The sequence below is a fragment of the Ranitomeya variabilis genome, chromosome 3 (genome assembly GCF_051348905.1).
Source record: "Ranitomeya variabilis isolate aRanVar5 chromosome 3, aRanVar5.hap1, whole genome shotgun sequence".
Classification (NCBI taxonomy): Eukaryota; Metazoa; Chordata; class Amphibia; order Anura; family Dendrobatidae; genus Ranitomeya; species Ranitomeya variabilis.
Genome location: NC_135234.1, coordinates 728746360 through 728765477, shown reverse-complemented (window position 1 = coordinate 728765477; position 19118 = coordinate 728746360).

Sequence of the window (19118 nt, the reverse complement as noted above, 5' to 3'; positions counted from 1 at the left end):
CCATTGGAGTGGCACATCCATGGGAGGTACGTATAGATATTTTAATTTTAACGGCATCAAACATGAGGAATGGGAATTGCTTGTCCAAGTAGTGTTACCACAGTGTGGGAAGACTAAGTGCAACATGAGGGGAAGGAAGCCCAAATGCTATGGAAAGGGGGAGTGGAGACCCCTAGGCAGATCTAAGAGCACCCTGCCTCCCCTACCATCCGTATATTGGTTCCACACCAATAGCCGAGTAGGAACTTAAGCACTGTATATCCCTAGAGCTAGGCCCTGAATAGGGAGGGGGGATGAGCACTGTTCAGTCCCCACTGTATACTAAATAGAAGAAGGGAGACAAGCAAGGGGTAAGCAACTTATCTTGAGCAGACTCAGAGAGGTAATACCAAACGTCCTCCAACAGCACCAGAGAGGAAGTTAGCCAACTGTTATTGCTCCAAGCCTTCACAAGGGAAAATGTTAATATCTCTGGCGACTCCCTAAAGCAGACTGGGAGTCTATAAACACCCAGGTCCAGGTGTGTCAATTATAGCCAGAGGGAGGTTGCCACTGGTTCCAAAAGTCAGAAAGATTAAGAAGGCGTCTGCAATGCCAAACGCAGAGACCTTCTGCAGACAGATGCAGAGAGACTGTCTGTAGCATCTGACACACCCGTGACAAGTATTGCTCAACCCGGTTAAAGAATTTGCTTGTATCTTTTTCAGTGCGCATTTCTATATAAAGAGGGTTATATAAAATAAAATTGTGAAAGAATTGCAATGTATCTACTGTATAAAAATTGGATGCTATACAGTGGCTCCATATGGAATTCAAATTTTTGGGCAGACCCATTGCCTTGAATGGGCGAGTCTCATCTGTCACACAGAAGAAACTACTGCATGCTGCAATTGTTTAGACCATGCTTCAGATGCAAACAGAATGATCGGTAATAGATTGGTGTGCGTAAGCTGCAGTTGGTCTCAGCAGTGCAGGTTCTATTTACACCGGATGCACTGCCGAGATAATCTTTTGTGCAGCACAATAGTTCATTTAACCTGACAGAGGAGCATCCTGCTTAGAATAAATGGATCCAAAGGGTGATTGTGCAGAGCCCCAGAGTCCTGGTCATTGCAGTATTGTGTCTCTTCCACAAGGGGGAGTGATGTTACGTCTGATGGCACTAAAGGAGTTCACCTGACCAGGTATCACAGTCACACATTACACTTCACACTCCGGCCACCAGGGGGAGCAAAAGGTTCTATGTATTAGGCCACTCCTCACACTCTGGTAAAACTGGGGGTTGGATAGGAAGTTAGGGAGAAGCTGACTGGGTTTTGCCCAGGTAACATCTAGTGAGAGAGAGAGTTGCTTGGGAAGACTCAGGGAGGTCCCTGTCAGGGGTGGGATCCTGACAGTGGCCTAGCACGAGACAGAAAGACACGGAGCTGCGCCTGCACCTCATTGCGGGCGGCATCCTAAGAAAGGACACGAAGCGAAGTATATTGTGGAGAAGTGAGAAACGAGATCACAGCACAAAGGTGAAAGAACCAGGAGGAGTCGTGCCCCGAGATCAGCAACATCCTTTTGAGGCGCGTAGCCGGCGGCCGGAACGCCGAGGAAGTAATAGGCTCTATGCATTACTTTGAACTACGGCAGGGCAGTTAACTCTAGGTTGGCTGTCTCACCTTTACACCTAATGAAGACAACGGAGGCAATTATGGGAGAGGGGCGTCTCTAGGGTCCCTATAAAATAACTCCAGGCCTACCCCGTCATACGGGTGCGTCCTATCCATACCATCTGGGGGACGGAGAGAGAGAACAGAAACATACACGACAGTTGTGAGGACTATCCTGTGGTGCTCAGCAGGGAAGTACTACAACACACAGGCGCTAGTAGGAAGGCTACTGATTTCCACCTGCAAAGGGAACTCTGGATGTGCCTTCGGACCGGCCGGTCTCAGCCAGCCCTGTTAGTAGTACTCTGGATTGCGGATGCCGAAGCCTTCAGTAAAAAGGTAAAGAGACTGCAACCCTGTGTCCTCGTCATTTACTGCCATCTACTCATCAAGGGAAGCCCTGGGGACATACTTCACCTGTGGGAAGTTACACCATCTAGCTGCCATTCCATCACCCCAGCGGACCCCTAGCAGCGTCGGTCACCCTGACCGAATACCACAGGTGGCGTCACGAACACTTGACAAACTCTCACCTACACCTTTATTTGGGCGCCCCTTAGCAGGGCCACGGACCGGGTCGGGCCACCGTGACACCCCCAGAACCGAGACCGAGGGACCCGGTACCGAGTACCCCGCTGCCCTGCGTTTGGGGGCCGCTGCAATTGCACAAAAGTGTTATTAAGTTTTTGGAGCAGAAACTCAGCAGATCCTCCTCTAAATCTAAAAACTCATCAAAAACTTTTGAGTTCCTGATCATTTTTTGCTCCAAAAACTCAGCAAAAAAGACTCCATGTGCACATATCCTAAGATTTAGTTCCCATGATGCGTTTTTTAGATGAGGTTTTGATGTTGCTCATTGTTTTTTTTCTCTGCACATAAACACAACGTCTTAGGGTACATGCCCATGATCAGGAAGAGCAGCGTTTTGGATGCCGCTCACCTTCGCTGAGTCCAAAATGCTATGTTCTACATTAGAAGCACAGTGGATCAGTGGATGGGATTTATAGAAATCCCATGCCCACTGTGCTTGTATTCAACACTGCGTAAACTCACCCACGGCGCGGATTTGCGAGATGCAGCATGTCAATTATCTGCAGCGGAGACACCCATAACCAATCACTAGATGCGATGCATCCAAAACACTGCTATTTCCTGATCGTGGGCACATAGCCTTAACTTTCTAGGAAAGTTTAAAAAAAACACAAAAGAAAAAATCCACACATGACTGTATCAATACAGTTTTTTATAAGCCAAATATTAGGAAGTATAAAAAAGCAGCCTTATTTAAAACATGAAATACCCAAAAGAAAGAAAAGCTGCAGAGATAAAAACTGCACTTAACAATGCAGTGAAAAAAACAGCAAGATACCTAATTTAGCAAATAGGTGCAGAAATGCTGCGGACAACTTAGCCAACAAACAGTTGCAGTAGACACTGTAATTGGTATAACAAAACAGAACATTAAGTCATAATTAGTGTTGAGCATTCCGATACTGCAAGTATCGGGTATCGGCCGATACTTGCTGTATCGGAATTTCCGATACCGAGATCCGATATTTTTGTGATATCGGGTATCGGGTATCGCAACAACATTAATGTAATAATGTGTAAAAAAGAGAATTAAAATAAAAAATATCGCTATACTCACCTGTCCGACGCAGCCGGGACCTCAGCGAGGGAACCGGCAGCGTTGTTTGTTTAAATTTCGCGCTTTTACTTGGTTACGTGAAGTCCCGGCTTGTGATTGGTCAGGGCGGCCATGTTGCCGGGACGCGGACCAATCACAGCAAGCCGTGACGAAATTACGTCACGGCTTGCTGTGATTGGTCCGCGTCCCGGCAACATGGCCGCCATTAACCAATCACAAGCCGTGACGTCACGGGAGGCTGGACATGCGCGTATTTTGAAAAGCGCGCGTGTCCAGCCTCCAGTGACGTCCCGGCAACATGGCCGCCATTAACCAATCACAAGCCGGGACGTCACGGGAGGCTGGACATGCGCGTATTTTGAAAAGCGCGCGTGTCCAGCCTCCAGTGACGTCCCGGCAACATGGCCGCCATTAACCAATCACAAGCCGGGACGTCACGGGAGGCTGGACATGCGCGTATTTTGAAAAGCGCGCGTGTCCAGCCTCCCGTGACGTCACGGCTTGTGATTGGTTAATGGCGGCCATGTTGCCGGGACGCGGACCAATCACAGCAAGCCGTGACGTAATTTCGTCACGGCTTGCTGTGATTGGTCCGCGTCCCGGCAACATGGCGCCGTGACCAATCATAAGCCGGGACGTCACTGGAGGCTGGACACGCGCGCTTTTCAAAATACGCGCATGTCCAGCCTCCCGTGACGTCACGGCTTGTGATTGGTTAATGGCGGCCATGTTGCCGGGACTCGGACCAATCACAGCAAGCCGTGACGTAATTTCGTCACGGCTTGCTGTGATTGGTCCGCGTCCCGGCAACATGGCCGCCCTGACCAATCACAAGCCGGGACCTCACGTAACCAAGTAAAAGCGCAAATTTTAAACAAACAACGCTGCCGGTTCCCTCGCTGAGGTCCCGGCTGCGTCGGACAGGTGAGTATAGCGATATTTTTTATTTTAATTCTTTCTTTTACACATTAATATGGTTCCCAGGGCCTGAAGGAGAGTTTCCTCTCCTTCAGACCCTGGGAACCATCAGGAATACCGTCCGATACCTGAGTCCCATTGACTTGTATTGGTATCGGGTATCGGTATCGGATTGGATCCGATACTTTGCCGGTATCGGCCGATACTTTCCGATACCGATACTTTCAAGTATCGGACGGTATCGCTCAACACTAGTCATAATAGCACAATCTGAAAGGGAATATTGATAGTCTTTTATTACTTTACAAGCTCACTGACTGGCTGCAGCGCTGTCGACATGTGGAGGCTCAATACTAAACCAGGGAAGAGTGCGTGAAGCTCAGTCAGTTTTTTTTTACCCCTTTCCAGCATGAAATAGTACATCAAAAGTCGGATCCTTGTGTATGTAGCGGGCTCAGGAGCTGAGCCTGCACCATAGCAGGAAGATGCTGGCTGGTGAAGACCCCATTACAGCCATCTTTATTCTCTTATAAAACCCAATAAAAGAAGTATGCACCTGTTCACACTAGCTTGGAAGTGCAGGCAGTCTTTTGTTATTTGTATGGTAGCTCTCTGACCGAGCGCTCCACCCTTCAGCATGTGGTGGTTTTAACTATAGGAGGAGCCTATCTACCCATAAATACAGGCTTTATAGAGAGGTAGCCACATTTACCCAGGAATTCAGACTTCAGCCTATGGCCAGGGTAACAATACCATAGAATACGGACGAGAGCTATACAAGAAAACATCACATAGCACTCGGACCAATGTTAATCTATGGGGCAGCTCCCATTACCGTATTTCTTTCTCAGGCGTATTCAGCGTGCTAGTGAAATCGCAGCATGCTGCGATTGTACGCTTATATCGGCCAAGTCTTGCCAATGCAAGTCTATGGGTGCGAGAAATAAATCGGACACCACTTCGACCATCAGTGTAGCTTGCAATAAATACGCACACATTTTCCTCATTTCAGCCCATTGAGCCATAGAATTCAATAGGGAAAGCAGTGAGAAATGTAAAGCCCTACGTATGTCATACGGATGTTGTATGGATGCATAGGTGCAAGAAAATCGCATCATCGCATTGCACATGGATGACCATACGGAGAAAACTTGTGTGACTCTCGGCAGGGAGACTTGGACCGATTTTCCATACATTAAGTGTGACCCCGGCCTAAGGGTACAGTCACACAGTACCATTTTAATCGCTACGACGGCACGATCCGTGACGTCGCAGCGATCGTATGATTATCGCTACAGCGTCGTAGACTGCAGTCACACGTTGCAATCACGGCGCTGGAGCGATGCCGAAGTCCCCGGTAACCAGGGTAAACATCGGGTAACTAAGCGCAGGGCCGCGCTTAGTAACCCGATGTTTACCGTGGTTACCAGCGTAAACGTAAAAAAACCAAACAGTACATACTTACATTCCGGTGTCTGTCCCCGGCGTTCTGCTTCTCTCCACTGTGTAAGCGCCATAGCCGGAAAGCGAGCACAGCGGTGACGTCAGACGTCACCGCTGTGCTCGCTTTCCGGCTGGCAGACGCTCACACAGTGGAGAGAAGCAGAACGCCGGGGACAGACACCGGAATGTAAGTATGTACTGTTTGTTTTTTTTACGTTTACGCTGGTAACCACGGTAAACATCGGGTTACTAAGCGCGGCCCTGCGCTTAGTTACCCGATGTTTACCCTGGTTACAAGCGAACACATCGCTGGATCGCTGTCACACACAACGATCCAGCGATGTCAGCAGGTGATCAAGCGACGAAAGAAAGTTCCATACGATCTGCTACGACGTACGATTCTCAGCAGGATCCCTGATCGCTGCTGCGTGTCAGACACTGCGATATCGTAACGATATCGCTAGAACGTCACGAATCGTACCGTCGTAGCGATCAAAATGGTACTGTGTGACGGTACCCTAAGAGAGGTATTGACACTAGACACCTAGGGTCCCAGCAGCGTGAGATCACTTTGTCGTTGGTGCTGGGCATGCATGAATTGGCCAAATTATGTGCTAAGCTTCTCAATTTTTTCTTATTATCAACAGCAGTAGTGCTACTCATATTTCATATAATCCAAGTCTACATGCTTTAGCATCACAGAGTGCAACTTATTTTCTATCCCAAGGCTAGGTCATCAATACTATAGTATTAGACAACCTCTTTAATAACTCAAATTGATAGATGGCGCACTGAGAAAATTAATAAAAAAGCCAGAAATTAGATTTTTTGGTTGCCACAACACTGCAAAACGCAATGCAAAAAGGAGTGATGAAATCATATCCACCCCAAAATATTATCAATAAATGTGATAGAAATATATATATCATGTAGATCTCACTTGCATGTATACTCCTCTATAATCAAATATATACTTATATGCTCACAGCTAATATATACATTATAATAAATGGTTTAAAATGGCTGACACAAACTGAACTGATATAAGCCTGATATAACCCAGACAGATCATATGGGGTTTTCCACCCCTAAAAGCAGAAGAGGGTCAGATGTTTGGTGACTGCTGATCAAATGTCATCTTTGTCCTACAGACAGAGAACTCGAGTTTAGTTGCTTGATCAGCAGTCATATGAGCATTAATCACAATATTCCATATATGTTTAGATAACCAATGACAGAGGAGCTAGACAATATGGTAATTAACTAACCACCCCTGACAACCCCTAACCACTCCTTTCTATGTGAAAATATAAAACTATGTATGTACAATAAAGTATCAGTATTGATGGAATGTTGTTCTGTTACAGTTGTGTACAGTCCATTCTTGATGAGCGCTCAAAATACTCAGTCTAATTGGGAGCGGCCACAGCACACACAGGGATATATTTATCCAACCCTAATATTTCCATAACAGAATGGCGCCCAACGTGGGGCTCGAATGAAACGCACACGTGGACCCACTACTGACCGGAACCGAAGTTATGGCCGTGGCTTTGGCACAGGGGCAGGAGACTGCGCAGCTCCATAAGTAAGGTAAGAAAATGTTATCATCTTACCTGAAAGTCCCCTGTGCCCAGTCCTTGTCTATGCTTCTTGCCGGTAAGATGTGGTCACAAATTCCCAGGTAGTGTAAAAAATCCGGAGCCACGAATCCACCCTGGGAGGTGTCTGCTGTGAGCCGTGTATATGTATTTGTGTAAAATCCGAGAGAGGAAGGAAAAAGTGACTTTTGTTTGTGGTTGCTGAGAAACAGACCGCAGGAGTTCAAATCGCTCGATAAGTTATTGCAGGATTCCCGTGCATAGGAGGAACACGCAGAGTTCCGGGGCAGGTGGTCCCATGATCCAGGCACGGGTAGTGATAACTTAAGAGGGCTACTGCAGATTCCCGTAGTGCCGGCGATCCAGTCAGGACGTCCGGACCGGGGTGGTAGAACCCGGGCGCAGGTGCGTCCAGTGCGATTGGCAGTAGTCTGTTCCCAGCGCAACCTGCATGTGTCACAGAATTTAAAAGGGCATCTCTCGGATTGTCTATCTGTCTGTTTGTGTCATGTACTATTGCCGCTTTAAGAGCATGAAATAGTAAGAGAAAGTTTTGGTTTTTTTTCCTCTCTTGAACTTCCTCTTTTTCAGCTGAGAGGAGAGATATGCATTGTAAATCAAACTGTCACACACATCTGGTTTTTTTTTTCAGACTGTTTTCAGCTGCAATGCTGGCTATTTGTGGTTCTTTTTGTGAAAAGGTGAAATCAAATTGTATCCATCATTTTTGATGTGACATACGTGATTTTAGTGACATTTGATATTATGGCAATGGCATACAGCGACGGATTAAAAAGAGGAAGTGTGTCTCTGACTGCATTTGAGCGCAGAGATTCTAAAGGAAAAAAAAAAAAAAGAGAAAAGCCGTTTTAATTATTAATTTTTTTTTTTTTTTACTCTCTTAAAGGGTCTTTCTTTTTGCGGCATTTTAAAGTTTTTAATTAAGTTTTCCTCAATCTTCAATCTCTTTACCTTTTTATTTTTTATATATATATATTTTTGAAAAAAGTTTTTTTTTTTTCTTTACTATTGTATCAAAGTTTTGAGTTTTTGGTTGTGAACTAAGTTTTTGACGGTTTTTCTTATCGTTTTGGGTTTTTCTTAGAGTTTTATATACTCATTTTTAGAAGTTTTTTTTAGTACTGTTTTCTTTTTTCATTTTTATGTGTTTTTCATTTTCATTTTTTTGCTTTTGCCATGGGGAACAAAGTGGCCGAGCAACAGGAAAGTCTTTTTACTTCCTGATGAGAAAACAGCCCCTAGATAGTGGCAGAATACGAAGGTGTTAAGTATGTGAAGATTTTTGGAAGGTATAAAGTACGTGAAATTCATTAGAATGGCAGATTTCAAGCTGCAGAGTGGCATGACGTAGAAAGGAAAATAAGGGAAGTTAGCTGATGTTAGATTGCTGAATACTAATACATGGTATGAAGTGGCAGCAGAGCTTACATCGTTTAGATGGTACAGAAAGTTATATGAGCAAACCAGGAAGTGATTTTTGTGGGTATGAGACGGGAGAATCTGCGCAGTCTGCTTTTAGCAGAATCCATGGTTTAGGTAGTTATTTTTGCACAGTATGTGGTGCGCCCCGTCTCTCCCTACAGGGAGAAGGCATAATTGCTCCTCTCTATTATTCTTGTTGTTCTCCTCTATCCTCTTTCTTTTTTTTTTTTTTTCCTCTGTCAGTCTTTTCTCTCCGCACTCTCTCTCTCTCTCTCTCTCTCTCTCTCTCCTTTCCTCTTCCTCCACATTTTTTCTCTTCTCTCTCTTCCCCTCTTTCTCCACTCCTCTCTTCTCCTCCCTCTCTCCTCCCTCCACCCTCCATCTTCTCCTCCCTCCTTATCCACTCCCCCACCACACCTTTCTTCTCTCTCTCTCCACATTCTCTCTCCCCTCCTACTATTCCTTTGTCTCACTCCTCAACCCCTCCTCCTTCTTCTTCCTCTTTTTTTTCCTCCGTGTTGCCGGCTGGGCCAACGCCCAATTCAAACAATATGGTGCTTACAGCACAAGGTGTCCCTGGCACAGTCCAGCCATTGCCAGTTGTGATATCGGGGAGGGAAGGTGAAAGCCCCCCCCCTACAGTGGGCAGCCCCAGACATATCAGGCAGCAGTCAGCTCAGCCCTGGGTGCAGAGGGGGGAGGAGTGATATCAGAACGAGCTCACTGACAGATCCTCCGTTACCTCATTTCACAGTCAACAATATTGTAACCCTTAAGGTTTTACATGAACTTTGATATCACTATGTATTGATAATGTACAGCTTCAGCACTGGTCAGAGCTGCCTACATTCACACCAACATGAAACTATAATCCTAATACATCATAGCTTCAGCAAGGGGGGAGACATCCTCACATAAAAAAAAAAAAAAAAAAGCAACTTCTAAGTTCAAAATCAGTCAGTGTATGACCCCAGTACAAGCTGTCACAACTATTCTTCTGATGAAGATGAAGAGGGAACATCATACATGCTGTCTAGTACTAGAAAAGAAACCCACAGGCACCAAGAATGCAAGGGCAGATAGAAGCACCACCATTACACTATGTGCACTGCACTTCAAGTCAGGTGACAATAGTCCAGACCCAGGGATGCATCCCATGCCATTTTACCTAAGAATGTAGCAGAAGCAGCAAACATATGCAGCCACCTGGAATGATCTCTGGGCCATGAATGAAAATAGAAGCAGGTGATGCACTCTGGCCAATCATGAAGGAACAATTCAAACCTCCAGCAGAATCAAACGTACATGCTTGGGAGTCAGGGCCACAGCTAATTGAACAACTCAGAGAGTGGGCCAAAGGCAGATTGGCAGGACAAGCCATGACATGAGCCAAGATAAGACAGAGTCTGTAAAGAAGTTTCATTGCAGAGTAATGCAAGTATTCCAAGACTTGGGCTTCACCATTCATGACCAGATACACAGGCCTTTGGGCATGGACTGAGACAGCCAATCAGGAAACCACTGATAGTGGCTAGGCCTAGGAACAGGTCAATAGCAGTGGACTGACCCAGAAAAAATGTTTTATGTGCGCCTAGGAGACTGTTTATTGCCGATTGTCACCAAAATTGCACCATTTTAGCACCACAAAAGAGCACAAAGAAGGAAAAGGGTGCCGTGCTGCTGAGAACACCAGAAGGGGAGCCAGAGGTGAAGACGCTACAAAGTGCCGATCAACACACCGGAAGAACCGCTGCAGACTCCAGAGAGGAGACACTGACCTCAATAAGGTTAGCAAAGGGGAGAAGCTATGTCGGAGCAGGAGGAAGAAGTGATGGCAGATGCAGCCACAGCCCCTGTAACGCCCCAAGACCTTGGGTTGGATGCAGCCGCCGGTCTCATGGCACCCCGGGCCTCGTCACGAATGCACCTGCAGGCCCCATCTTTCCACCGCAGCATCAATCAGCAGGCCGGACCCCGCTGCCGCTGCAGTACCCATCAAGGGATTGAGTCACAACCAGGGGTGCAGAAGACAGCCCCTCTCATGGTGACCACTGACCTGGAAGCCCAACCACCCTACAAAGACAGAAAAAGTGTCAAGTGTTACATCTGTGGCAAGCTTGGCCATTTCCAGAACCAGTGCAAAGCACTCACGCCCCCGAAGAGACTGGACCCATGCAACCCAAGAGTTGGTCCAGAGAAACAGGTCAAGGAGGAAGTGCAGAAAGCAGTGAAGTACCCCGTCCATAGGACAGAGGCAAGCAAGCCAGGTCCGCAAGACACTACGCTCCTGACATGTAAAACTTCATCTGCAAGACCAGTACCTCAAATTACCTTTAAAAGTGGATGGCGTTGTCAGATCCAAAGTGGTGCAGCCAGAAGTGTGATGACACCTGTGGAACTCGCTCATCCCACCTGCCTATCAGAATCCTCTGTGTCTCGCATGGGCATTGATGGTCAAGTCAGACATTCTCAGCTTACAAAGCCACTGAGCGTGTGCACTCAGCCGGGACACTCTATCCTGTCCCAGTTTGTGGTGTAAAGGACCTGCCACTCAACCTGCTGGGAGCGAACCTACTGCAGAAGCTGAAGGCAACCACAGTGTTCCAGGAAGATGGGACAGTGACACTTTCTTCATCCCTGACCCAAGAAGAGTCATGCTGGCGGCCCTACAAGAACATTAACCAACCAATGAGGCCTACTCAAGGAGGTACTGGACATAGTACCAGAAAGTCTATGGTCTAAGGGACCCCAGCACGTGAGAAAACCTCAAGTTGCCCCAGTACGGGTGTCACTCAAGCCATGTACCCCGTACCCTCGTAAGGCCCAGGCCAGGCCTAGAGTCAAGCTGCCTCTGACCAACTGAAGGTCTACCTGGAAATAGGAATCATTGTTCCTCGCAAATCGCCTTGCAATACCCCGCTTTTCCCCGTCAAGAAAAAGACTGTAAAAGGAGAGCCAGCCAAGTTCAGAATGGTATATAACCTGAGAGCTGTGAATGACACCACAGTGTTTGAAACTGCAATTATGCCGAATCCGCACACTCTGCTCTCGAATGTGCCTGCCACAGCAAAAGTGTTCACAGTGACCGACCTGGCTAAGGTTTTCTTCAGTGTTCCCCCTCATCCGGAAGACCAGTTCCTGTTTGCCTTAATGCACCAGGGGGGACACCACACATGGACAGTGATGCCACAGTGGGCCCAGAACAGCCCTTCACAGTTCACCAAAGCAATGTCCACAGTTCTCACCAACTGAGTCACAGAACAAGCAGAAGTAACCCTGCTACAATACATGGACAATCTACTCCTTTGTGCAGTTGACTTTGACACGTTTAAAGCCCATTCCTTGTATCTCCTACTCTACCTGGCGGAGCAGCACTGCAAGATCTCAAAGAACAAAGTCCAGTGGTGTCTGAAGCAAGTTACGTTCCAGAGACACTGTATTGCTCACCAGGTGAAATACCTGACAGATGACCGGAAGACCACAGTGGAGAAGATGGTCCCTCCGACAACTCCAAAGGTGCTACAGGCCTTCCTTGGTCTAGTTTCATATTGCAGAGCCTGGATCCCTGATGCTTCCGTCCTAATGCAGCCTCTGTGTGAATAAAACAGCGTGACCCCGTTCCTCCAGACAGATGTGGCCTTCAGTTCGTTCAAGAAGTTAAAAGGCTCTGTAGTCTCAGCGCCAGCACTAGGCCTATCTGACTACAAGAAGCCATTCCGTCTCTACTTGATGAGAAGAGAAGGCCTTGCTACTGGAGTCCTGACACAGCTTCAGGGGGGAAAACAGAGACTTTCGGACTACTTTTCAGCTTGCCTGGATCCAGTTGCAAGGGGAGCCTCTTCCTCCCGCATGAGAGCAGCAGTTGCAGCACACGCCCTCCTGGAGAGGACTACTGACATCAGTGGAAAAACCATTGGAAATCCTGGCTCTGCATGACATCTCAGCAATCCTCAACCAAACCCAGCTAAAACATCTCTCCACCGCCAGGCATCTTCGCCTCCAGTGCTCTCTACTCCTGCCCAACAATGTCACCATCTCCAAATGCACAGTCCTCAATCCGCCCACTCTACTCCCACTCCCAAGGGGGGATACAGATACGGATCCTCAGATAAAAAGTCTGATCAAAATCGGCATGATACCTTCTGCAGGGATCTGAATTTGCTCCGGACGGATGACCATGATTGCTTCAGCATCATGCAACAGGAAACAGCAGGACTACCCAAGGTGGCAGAAGAGCCACTGACCAACCCAGAGTTGATCCTCTATGTGGATGGCTCCAGATTTGCAGATGATGAAGGAAGATTCCACACGGGAGGTGCAGCGACCAGCAATCAAGAGATCCTGTGGTCCAGAAGTCTGCCGCCCAGTCTGTCAGCCCAGGAAGCAGAACTGATAGCGCTGATGAAGGCCTACCAGATGGCAGAAGACAAGACTGAGAAAATGTTTACCGATTCAAGGTACTTGCATGGCATAGCACACGACTTTGGACCCATCTGGGCTGCAAGGGACTTCCTCACAGCAAGCGGAACAACCGTGAAGCATCAATGGAGCCATTAAGGACCTGCTGAACACACTTCAACTTCCAAAAGTGGTGACAATGCTAAAAGTCAAAGCGCATGGAAAACTGAACACAGTAGGGGCACGAGGCAACAACATGGCGGATATGGCAGCCAAAGAAACAGTCAAGGGAAGACAATATGGACAAGTGGAAGCGGTCGTAGAGCCGGACGGCTACTACAGGACGGCTGAAGACAGGAAACCTGACAAGATGACATCCTGGGATCTGCTCAAAAAAGTTGCAAGAGCAAGCCCCAAAGGACAAGAAGGAATGCTGGGTGCAGAAGTGAGCAACACATGAAGAAGGAAGGGTATACTAAATCGACTACAAACCCTGTTTACCCCGAAGCATGTACCCTATGGTGGTCCAGTGGGCACATGGGCCCACACACAGATTAAAGACACAGATGAATGATCCGATTGGTGCTTACTGGTTCGCTCCAGAAATCTCCACCCTAACAGCCAAGTTCATAAACAGCTGTCTGACCTGTGGCAAATGCAACCCTGGAAGAATGAAGAAAGTTCCCACACACCAACTTGCCAGACCACTGTACCCCCTTCCAGAGGATCCAGATAGACCACATCCAGATGCCGCCAAGTGGAGGATTCGAATATGCCCTTGTGGTCGCGGACGTGTTCTCAGGATGGCCAGAAGCTTTCCCAGTGAGGAACCAGTCAGCAAAGACTACTGCAAAGAAGCTACTCTCAGAGACGAGATATGCAGCTATGGGGTCCCAGAAGTGATAGAGAGTGACCAGGGACCTGCATTCACAGCAAACCTCACATGAGAGATCTAGTCAGCAGTAGGGTCAGACTTAGGCCTACACACTCCCAATCACACTACTCAGTGTTAGGCACACTCCCAGAGGCCCAGAAAAGCTGTCACCATGTGAAATTTTGTTTGTGTCTAGTCCCAGGTTAGGGGTATCCTTTCCCTTAGCAGCTGATTATGCAATATGATACTTTGTCTGCTTATGTAATTGAAATCACCAAGAAACTTGCTAACATCCATTCTCGAGTTTTTTTCTTCATTGCCAGATCCAGATTCAGTGTCCGGTATGCACTCCTAGAAGCCAGGAGACTGGGTGTTGGTGAAAAAGCTTGTAAGGAGAACACCACTCGATCCCAGATTTGATGGTCCTGTTCAAGTGCTGCTGATGACACCAAACTCTGTGAAACTGGAGGGAAGACTCGCTTGGATCCACTCATCGCATCGCAAGAAAGCTCCCCTACCAGAAGATGACACCCAAGCCAGAATGATGTTGCGGCCTGACCGAAAAGATGACCTACCTGATAAAGACTACACATCGCTCACTACACATGCTATTGACTAAGAGACTGATTGCAACGAACCCCCGTTAGGGACAGATCTCCTGACCGCCCATTTGCGAAAAGTCTGTATGGAGTGGGGCACAGGCGTTAGGCTCGTGTCAGTTCGCCAACAGCACAAAAGAGTTGCAGCGCTTTGGGACAGGAGGCTAGGATTAGGGCAAGTGATATCTAAGGGGGGCTTGTGATAGAAATATATATATCATGTAGATCTCACTTGCATGTATACTCCTCTATAATCAAATATATACTTATATGCTCACAGCTAATATATACATTATAATAAATGGTTTAAAATGGCTGACACAAACTGAACTGATATAAGCCTGATATAACCCAGACAGATCATATGGGGTTTTCCACCCCTAAAAGCAGAAGAGGGTCAGATGTTTGGTGACTGCTGATCAAATGTCATCTTTGTCCTACAGACAGAGAACTCGAGTTTAGTTGCTTGATCAGCAGTCATATGAGCATTAATCACAATATTCCATATATGTTTAGATAACCAATGACAGAGGAGCTAGACAATATGGTAATTAACTAACCACCCCTGACAACCCCTAACCACTCCTTTCTATGTGAAAATATAAAACTATGTATGTACAATAAAGTATCAGTATTGATGGAATGTTGTTCTGTCACAGTTGTGTACAGTCCATTCTTGATGAGCGCTCAAAATACTCAGTCTAATTGGGAGCGGCCACAGCACACACAGGGATATATTTATCCAACCCTAATATTTCCATAACATAAAAACATGCACTCATCATGTAAAAGACAAGCCCTCACAAGGCTCCATCGATAGAAAAATTAAAACATTCCAGGTTTTGGAAATTGGCTACCCGAGAAAGCTTTTTTGTTCATTTCTGATTCTACAACTACCCCCCACCCCCCCCCCCAAAAAAAAAACAAAAAAACAAGCTCTCATACGACTACATAGATGGAAAAAAGTAAAAAAGTAATGACTCTTAGAAGAGCAGGAGAATAGTGTTGATCTGTGACCTGTCCACAGAGGGAATTAGTCAGATATCCAGTAGAGTTGGTGTTACATGTTACGGAACCCCTCAGCACCCAGATTATGTTGTGCAGTCATATGTATGTATAATAGGTTCCATGTGAGATTCATGTCCCTAATGCATCAGACCACAGGCTGCGCCCCTGGGCAGAGGGGACAAGATATTCTCCTTCTGACCTCCCCCACCTTTGTAATTCCCACAGTAAATATCGGCAGGCTCCGGCCCCCTGCGGCTATTGTAATGTATGTCTGGCCTGCCGCTTTTGAATGGGCCTGCCCTCTGTATCTGTTGTGATATATATTCTGTGTCCTGTGAGTAAAGAGTTGTCACACTGGAAATACGTGGAGAAGCAGTGATATTTTATATGCACCCATGTAATGAAGCCATTCCAGTCAGTGTCCTTCATTCAGACTCCAGCTAAAGCAGAGTGGACCTCCTGAAACACGGGGTGGTACTAAAGAGGTACTCCAGCACAGCAGACCCCGTTACACTGGTGGCAGACAGCGGGATGTGAGACCCCATCTACAGGAGGAAAGGAATGAATGGAAAACAACTACCTGAAGTTAAAGAGGACTACATTAAAAGATCTGGTGGAAGCTCAAGGGTTAATTGCCAGCAACAAAACAAAAGCGGATTTGATAGCAGCCATCATGGAACACGACAGTGCAGCGCCCCCCAATGTGAACGTGGAGGAGACTGAATTCCAGAGGGAGGTAAAGAACAGACTGGTGTTCTATGGCCCAAACCCTGCAGTAGAGCTCATACGAGAGGTGATGGCTGATGTGTATACGGATCTGAAGGAAAAGATGGCAGAGCAGACCAGGATAGAGCTAGTCAAAATGGAGATGGCAGAGCGGACCAAAATAGAGCTGGCCAAGGTGGAGATGGCAGAACGGAGAGAGGAGAGTCAGTGAGCAGGGGGAGCTCTGGCCTCTGCCCAGGTACCTTCAACAGTAAGCCACAAAAAGATCCAGTATAATGCCTTCCGACAATTGCGGGAGGCAGAGGAAGACATTGATGGCTTTCTGCAGGACTTTGAGCGGCAGTGTGCCCTGCATCAAGTGAAGCCGGAGGAACAGGTTCAGATTCTGGCCAGCAAGCTGACAGGCCGGGCAGCGGACGCCTATCGCACGGTACCTGATGAGGACTGTATGGACTATGAGCGGATCAAAGAAGTGATCTTGGCCCGGTATGCGCTGACACCAGAGGCATATCGCCAAAAGTTCCGCGGACTTATAAAATGGGTAACCGATACCCATGCTGAATGGGCCTGTAAATTACGGCGGTCACTGCTACAGTGGGTACAAGGGAGCCAAGCAACCACTAAGGAGGACATCCTCCAGCTCTTCTTGTTAGAGCGATTCTTTAATGGACTAACCCCCGAGACAGAGGAATGGCTTTGGGACAGACAACCAACAACTCTTGAGGAGGCCGCTCATCTGGCCGATGAACACCATGATGCCAGGAGGTCTGTCGGCCGGATCAAAGATGGGCACAAGGGGTCCTCCCATGGGTCTGGAAGCCCCCAAACCACAGAAGATTGTTGGGGGACCAGCTCAAAACCCGACCTACCACAGTCCCCCTGGGGTGCGATGCCACACCTGCCATCAGCTGGGCCACCTGCAAAGACAATGTCCCAACCAGACTCCGCTTACCCAGTGGCCAAAGACGGGAACAGCTACCTTCAGCCGGGCTGCTGTACACTGCTACCAAGGCGAAGCTGATCCGGCATTGGGGGCTATGACTAACCAGGGGATGGAAGAGATAGAGGAAGTGCTGCATGAAGTAGACCCCGTTCAGGCAGCCCGGGCAGATAATCGACAACAGCATCGACAGGTCGTGTGGGTTAATGGGAAACGTATGCAGGGACTAAGAGATTCCGGAGCAACTTTGACCCTTGTGAAGCTTTATCTCGTCCGGGACCAAGAGAAGATGGACCGGACAGTGGCAGTCCGTGTAGCAGGGGGAGCCATACATCGACTGCCCACTGCCAGGATTCACCTGAACTGGGGAGTCGGGGATGGCCTTGTTGAGGTTGGCTTGATGGAGGAATTGCCTGCAGATGTCTTGCTGGGAAATGACTTGGGGCCTATGTTGTCTGCCTTCTCGGTCGGCCCTCTGACTGACACATATCCTGTGACCACCCGGAGACAAGCTCGAGCTGCGGAGGCGGAATCACACTCAGAGGAGGCCCAGGTAAGACACCCCAGCCCTATACGTATTCCCATAGCCAGACATTTCTTGGGCCACCCCAGCTGAATTTAAGAAGGAGTTACTTGAGGATCCTTCATTAGAGGGATATCGTGGGAAGGCACAGGAGGGGAGAGGAGTACTGGAAGGGGAGCAGTTTGTATGGCAGCAGGGACTCCTCTACCGGGTTACCGAGCAGCACCACACAGGGACGAGCCCCACTATAAAACGACAGCTGGTAGTTCCCAAGAAGTACAGGCAGGAGTTACTGCGAATCTCTCATGATATACCCTTGGCCGGGCACTTCGGCGTCAGTCACACCAGTCATCGTCTGACACAAAACATTTTTTGGCCAGGGGTAACCTATGATGTTGGCAAGAGAGGAGATCACTGCCAGGCCAAATTACGCCCCCTCCCCATTGTGGAGGAGCCATTTAGCCGAGTAGCGGTCGATCTGATAGGACCGTTAGCCAAACCCAGTCCGTCAGGGAAAAGGTATATATTGACAGTGGTAGATTATGCCACACGGTATCCAGAGGCGGTTGCTTTACCTAACATATTGGCAGAGACGGTGGCGGCTGCTGTTGTGAATTCTGCTCTTGGGCTCCCTCCGGTGGTTGTAAGTGGTAGCGCTGCTGTCTCTGAATTGCAGCATTTATCAGGTGTGTTCACTTTCTGCAATTCTGACTGGGCTATTTAGTCTTGCTTGACCCTTTAGTCAGTGCCAGTTGTCCATTGTTCCTGGAGGATTCACATCCCTGCCTGGTCCCTCCTGCTTTGCTGTTCATTTCAACAAAGATAAGTTCTGGCCTTGATTTTTTGCTGTCCACATGCTGTGGCCTTATTGTTCAGTTCTTTTCCATGTTTTTGTCTTGTCCAGCTTGGTCAGTATAAGGATTTGTTTAGCCAAGCTGGTATCTCTGGAGATGCAGATATACCCTCCATATCTTTAGTTAGCTGTGGAGATTTTGTATTTTGTGTGGTGGATATTTTCTAGTGTTTTACTACTGACCGCATAGTACTCTGTCCTATCCTTTCTATTTAGCTAGAAGTGGCCTCCTTTGCTAAATTCTGATTTCAGTCTGCGTATGTTTTTTCCCTCTCCTCTCACAGTCAATATTTGAGGGGGGCTGTCTATCCTTTGGGGATTTTCTCTGAGGCAAGATAGTTTTCCCTTTTCTATCTCTAGGAGTAATTAGTCCTCTGGCTGTGTCGAGATGTCTAGGGAGTGATAGGTACATTCCACGGCTACTTCTAGTTGCGGTGTTAAGTTCAGGGTCTGCGGTCAGTACAGGTACCACCTTCTCCAGAGTAC